A 7,236-nucleotide genomic window follows, 5' to 3' on the forward strand; every position below is an offset into this window, starting at 1 on the left:
TGTGTGTGTGTGAGAGAGAGAGAGAGACTCATGTCGGGATCAGAACACAAATAAAACCCGATTTCAGTCGGATTTTGTCGTCGGCAACAAATTCCCAGCGTGGGAAACATGGATACGAACGTCAGTCAAAGAGCAGCGACGCCCCGGAGCGCTCCGCCGAGAACTCTAGCATGTCACACTTCTTTCTCTTTTCCTCGTTTGACAACTCCTGTGACACGTTCCTCGACGTTCACTAATACCGGAGGACGACAGCGCGGTTCTCTGGTGCACATGAGATCACGGGGAGGAGAAAGAGGAATACTAGCTGTAGAGATGTCAACATGTTCTCTACCTCAAAGATCTCCTTGAAGGACAGACAGCCCATTCTAATTCCAGGAACGGGTTCACAATCGTTTTCTCTTTCGTTTTCTTTTTTTCAGAACACAAGAAAGCCAGCTTCACGCGTAGCGCTTCTGTGGACAACGATTGACGATTTATTGACCCTCCTCCGCCGGCGACCTTCTGTATGAACACGCGCGCGGTCGTGAAAGACGGCGTACGTGATTGGCCGGGGTCGTGCTTGTGTTGCCGGTCTCCCACTCCGATCCTAGGCATGGAAAGTTGAATTCCTGGCGCTGTGATTGGCCACTGACATGGTGACCATCGGGAAACAAACATTGTGTAGTCTGATCCCGGCATAACAGAGAGTGTGTGTGTGTGTGTGTGCGTGTGCTCGCGTGCGTGTGTGTGTGTTTGAGACAGACAGAGAGAGAGACGTCTATCTGTGTGCCTCAGATTGTGGGTGACCTGCTGAGCCTGGGGCGATTAGGCCGCACCCCCGCTGGCCAAGGACGGAATGAACCGCAGAGATAAGTCCTGGTATCTGCCCGGCCACCCCCACCCCCCCCCCACACACACACACCGCGGGGGGTGAGCTGGGTTTATCTGGGAGGGCGAGCGGGGGGCACCGCTGCTGTCTATTGAATCTTCTAAACTGAAGCTATTGGAGTATTCCGAGAGGGAGATAGAGAGAGAGAGAGAGAGAGAGAGAGAGAGAGAGAGAGAGAGAGAGAGAGAGAGAGAAGAGGGGGGAGTTTTACCCCAAGAGTGGGGTGGTGGAATTCAAACTGAAGTGCGGAGAGGTGAGAATAAGAGGGGACAGGTAAAGAGATGGAAGAGAGAGGGGAGAGAGAAGAGAGAGGAGAGAGAGAGACAGGGGGGAGAGATGGAAGATAGAGGAGAGAGAGAGGGGAGAGAGGGGAGAGAGAGAGGAGAGAGAGAGAAGAGAGAGGAGAGAGAGAGAGAGGGGGGAGAGATGGAAGATAGAGGAGAGAGAGAGGGGAGAGAGGGGAGAGAGAGAGAGAGAGAGGGGGGAGAGATGGAAGATAGAGGAGAGAGAGAGGGGAGAGAGAGAGGAGAGAGAGGGGAGAGAGAGAGGGGAGAGAGAGGAGAGAGAGGGAAGAGAGAGGAGAGAGAGAGAGGGGGGAGAGATGGAAGAGAGAGGGAAGAGAGAGGAGAGAGAGAGGAGAGAGAGGAGAGAGAGGGGAGAGAGAGAGGAGAGAGAGGGGAGAGAGAGAGGGAGAGAGGGGAGAGGAGAGAGGGGAGAGAGAGAGAGAGGAGAGAGACAGGAGAGAGCAGGGAGAGAGCGAGAGGGAAGAGATAGACAGACAGAGAGAGAGACTAGGACGCAGAGGAACTGGGTGGATTATGGCCGGCTGTGTGTGACTGACAAGGTCTTTGAAAGAGTCCCTGCAGAAAGTTTCTCTACTCGGGACAGGGAGGCGATGAGAGAGAGGAGGAGAGGAAGAGGAGAAGAGGAGGAGGAGAGGAGGAGGAGAGGAGGGGAGCAGTAGGGTGAGGTCAGGTGACATGAAGGGGAAAAAAGGTGGAATAGGTAGGAAGTCAGAGCTTTGTGGGGCACGGCTGGGGAATGTGTCAGGCGTGGCTCTGAAGCTGTGTGTGTGTGCGTGTGTGTGTGTGTGCATGTGTGTGTGTGCGCGTGTGTGCGCGTGTGTGTGTGTGCGTGTACTCGGGGATGGAAGTGCCAAGGTGCGGAACTCATTATATGCTATTATCAGTAATGATACTCATCCCTTAGACCCTAGGCTATGACCCTGCTATAAGGACACCACACACACACACACACACACACACACACACACACACACAACCCAGCTCGTGGCTAGTGTGGCTGTTTAATTGTGAGGGGAATAGCCCCGTTCTGGCGTTCACACAGGGGTCCCCTCCTCATTGACACAGAGTTAAAGACCCATTAGCAGCGCAGCGCAGGAGCAAAGGGGAGCAGCCTGCTGCAGATCAAGCCTCCAGGCTACGCTACGCTAGGCTAGGCTACGCTACGCTAACGTTATGCTAGCATCTCCCCTGTGGCAGTCACGCTGCAGCGCTAACCTGATCGTCTCCCGGCTCTACGGCCGCTGGAAACACTAAAAGACAGCGCTATATATAGAAGCGTTTATAACGGCGTTTTGGTCGAAATGGTGAGATGGAGAGACGGAGAGAGGCGGGAGAATGGAGAGACGGGGAAAGTAGAGAAGGGAGAGAGAGAGAGAGAGAGGACAGGGCTGAGGTTAACTGCGCGGTGACCTTTGTCACGGTCTCTCTGTGTGAATAATGCGGGTGTTAGAAGCAGCACAGCAGCAGAGGTATGAGAGGAGATGAAGAGAGAGAGAGAGAGAGAGAAAGAGAGAGAGAGACTGTTGCTTTGGCAATATGAAAATTTGTTCTTTTGTGCCAATAAAGTCCATTGAATTGAAATTGAATGGGAGAGAGGGGAGACTGACAGAGACATGCACTTCCCATGCCTTGGTAATCTTTGTATTTTCTGAAATGTCATGCCAATAAAGCCTTTGAGATGGATTCAGAGAGAATGGGGGCAGAGAGAGAGAGAGAGAGAGAGAGAGGTGAGAAAGAGAGGGAGAGAGGCATGCTAAAATATAAGTATGTATAACTCATTTATACAGATAAGGAATGTTTCTGTAAAGAAATGTTTTGTTATTCTATTTTCTGTTATTTTATACTTAGAGTCAATAATATACTGATACAGTGATCACATACATTCACTTATACATTCCAAGACCAGGTACACACAAACACTTAATTACTTACACATAACTACTGATACTCACTCCACGGAGCTGGGTCTGGGTATGGGAGCTGAACACGCAGCAACCCAGAACCTTCACCGTTGGAGACAACACACCCTCCGATTCACCTTCTAGCGCATTACTTTCCTTTCATTATTTATTTTAACTGAAATTGTTTGTATATTTCTGTAATTCCACTGTTGCTTTGGCAATATGAACATGTGTTCTTTCATGCCAATAAAACCCATTGAATTGAATTGAATTGAATTGAATTGAATTGAATTGAGAGGGAGAGAGAGAGAGAATTACAGATAGGTGATAAAGAGAGAAAGAGAGGAGACAGAGAGAGAGAGAGAGAGAGAGATAGAGGGAGAGAGAGAGAGAAGTACAGAGAGAGAGAGAGATAGAGGGAGAGAGAGAGAGAGAGAAGTACAGAGAGGTGATAAAGAGAGAAAGAGAGGAGACAGAGAGAGAGGGAGATAGAGGGAGAGAGAGGGAGATAGAGAGAGAGAGAAGTAGAGAGAGAGAGAGAGAGAAGTACAGAGAGGTGATAAAGAGAGAAAGAGAGGAGACAGAGAGAGAGAGAGAGAGAGAGAGAGAGATAGAGGGAGAGAGAGAGAGAGAAGTACAGAGAGAGAGAGAGAGAGAAGTACAGAGAGGTGATAAAGAGAGAAAGAGAGGAGACAGAGAGAGAGGGAGAGAGAGGGAGATAGAAAGAGAGAGAAGTAGAGAGAGAGAGAGAAGTACAGAGAGGTGATAAAGAGAGAAAGAGAGTAGACAGGGAGAGAGAGAGAGAGCAAGAGACTTGATTTCAACGCCCGCTCAAGCGAGACAGCCTCCATACATTACATCTGCTCTGCAGCACAGACCGTCCATCTTTCTGCCCGAAACAGAAAAGGACGCAACGCGCATTCAGGACCCCAAGACAAACAAACAAATCTAACGAGACGTTCATCTGCAACCTCGTAACATCTCAACCGGCTGCAAGAGAACAAAGACGGGTGTTCCCATTCATGAAACGAATCCACAACTGTCTCAGTCTCACCGCGGAATGGGAAGCTTCCCCCCCCCCCCCACCCCCAGTACCGAGCCGGACCAGGAAGCAGTCGGTCAGTCAATCACCTGTCCTTTTAGGGTAGGGGTGTACGGCACCCGGCGTCTAAACCGCACACCGCTCTCCTCACCTGTACACCCCTGTGATTGGTGGGCCCGAACGCTGCGTCACTTCTGTATCGGCGCTCTGGATTTGGCGCCCGGGATGACATCATATCTTGATGCCTGATGTCATAGACGATTTTGACGTTGAACTTAGGATGTTCCCGATACAAAGGGAACGCAGCGTACTGTAACTCCCTGCAAGGCCAGATGACTCATATAGCACCTCCCCCTTCTGACCTCTGACCTCACCTAGGGTCAGAGTACTAGCAGTCAGAGAGACAGAGAGAGAGAGACCGAGAGAGAGAGAGACAGAGAGAGAGAGCGACAGAGAGAGAGAGAGAGAGAGAGGGCGGGAGAATAAGAGAGAGGAAGAGATTGAGAGAGAATGAAAGAGAGGGAGAGAGAGAGAAGGAGGGAGGGAGAGAGATAGTAAAAAAAGAGAGAGAAGGAGAGAGAGAGGGAAAGAGGTGTGAGCTGTCTGTGAGCATTATCCCCCAGGTCACTGGCCTCACACCTTTGGTAGGGAAGTTGGGGGGGGGTCAGAGCCCAGGCCCCCCCCCCCCCCCCCTGTTTCTCTCCTCCCGTAGTACTGCATCCCTCTCCAGGAGATCTGGACGCTGATATCAGATCCACAGCGGAAGCCATCGCTCAGGTCGATGGGACGACTGGTTTAGCAAGAGGCCAAGGGCTCACTTTATTTATGTTTCCACTTTAGAATGAACTTCTCTATTTTAGTTCACCAAACTCAGCGGTACCTTCCCCCTGCTCCCCACGAGTGCATGCTCGCTTCGCTGGCCAGACACAGTTCTCATTAATCAACAATGCCAACCCCCTCCCCCCTCTACACACACACACACACACACTTAAAGACCATCTCACTCATACACACACACACACAAACCTTGGACTGTCACAGACACACGTGCATGCGAGTGGCACATACACACACACACACACACACACACATACACACACACACACACAAACACACTTAAAGACCATCTCACTCATACACACACACACACACACACACACACACACCTTGGACTGGCACAGACACACGTGTATGCGAGCGCGCACATACACACACACACATACACACACACACACACACACACACACACTTAAAGACCATCTCACACACACACACACAAACCTTGGACTGTCACACACACACATGCATGCGAGCGCACACACACACACACACACACACTTAAAGACCATCTCACACACACACACACACAAACCTTGGACTGTCACACACACACGTGCATGCGAGCGCGCACATACACACACACACACACACACACTTAAAGACCATCTCACACACACACACAGACAAACCTTGGACTGTCACACAGACACGTGCATGCGAGCGCACACACACACACACACACACACACACACACACTTAAAGACCATCTCACACACACACACACAAACCTTGGACTGTCACACACACACATGCTTGCGCGCACACACACACACACACACACACAGGTTTCCTGCGTCCTTGCCTGCCCTTGTAAGACAGGGCGGCGGTGTTCGTGCCAGCCCGTGTGTCATCCTCCTCGCCTCACCTGGAGAGCGCTACGTCCCATGTCACCGCTCACACGTTTGTTTCCCATGGCGACGGCCGGTCTGTCGCCCGGACGACGCTTGAACGCGCATGCCAGGACACAGCTGTTACCAGCGGGCCCTCCGAAAACAGAACACTCCCCTCCTGACTAGCCACACACACACACACACTCGCACACATGCACACACACATGCACACACACACACACACACACTGAGGAGTCTCATTGAGGATCAAACACACATTCTGAATCCCAACATAAAAGAATCACAACACAGGTGATCTTTTCAGCTTCTTCTCAAGAGGAAATGTAATAATGTGACTTATAGTTCGTTATGATCTTCAGAGTCTTTCAGGAGTTGTTGTTGTTGTTGTTGTTGTTGCTGTTGTTGTTGTTGTTCTGAAGGAAGATTAGGGACGGAAGAGGAACAATGGGGGAGAGGTAGAGAGAGGAGAAGAGGGAGAAGAGAGAGGAGGAGTGGGAGGAGAGAGAGAGAGAGAAGGAGAAATGGGAGGGAGGTAGAGAGAGGAGAAGAGGGAGGAGAGAGAGGAGGAGTGGGAGGAGAGAGAGGGAGAGAAGGAGGAATGGGAGGGAGGTAGAGGGACGAGGAGAAGGGGAGGCAGGTAGAAAGAGAGACCTGGGGGAGAAGGAGACACACGGAGCAGATGGTGTACTGGGCTCTGGTGATCAGAGACATGCAGAGAGGAGAGAGGGGAGGAGGGAGGGGAGGAGGGAGGGAGGAAGGAAAGATGGGAGGAGAGAGGGAGGGAAGGAAGGAAAGATGGGAGGAGAGAGGGAGGGAAGGAAGGAAAGATGGGAGGAGAGAGGGGAGGAGGGAGGGAGGAAGGAAAGATGGGACGAGAGAGGGAGGGACGGAAGGAAGGAAGGATGGGAGGAGAGAGGGAGGGAAGGAAGGAAAGATGGGAGGAGAGAGGGAGGGAAGGAAGGAAAGACGGGAGGAGAGAGGGAAGGAAGGAAGGAAGGAAGGAAGGAAGGAAGGAAGGAAGGAAGGAAGGAAGGAAGGAAGGAAGGAAGGAAGGAAGGAAGGAAAGGAGAGAGATGTTGGGGGGAGAAGAGAGTGATAGAGAGTCGGGGGGAGCAGCCCAGGCCTCGGAGGACTGATAACACTGAAGCCCGTTTGTAGCCCTCTACACACACACGCACACACACACACACACACACAAACACACGCACACACACACATGCGCACACACATGCACGCACGCGCACACACACACACGCACACACACACACACACACACACACACACACACACACACAGGTAGAGTTAAGCATAAAAACACTATCTCTCTGTCTGTCTGCTTATCTATTTATCTATATATCTATCTAATCTACAAATCTATCATCTACTCACACACTCCAGCAGACAGTGTTAATATGAAAGGACAGGATGT

This window comes from Borostomias antarcticus (assembly GCF_949987555.1).
Source record: "Borostomias antarcticus genome assembly, chromosome: 6".
Lineage (NCBI taxonomy): Eukaryota > Metazoa > Chordata > Actinopteri > Stomiiformes > Stomiidae > Borostomias > Borostomias antarcticus.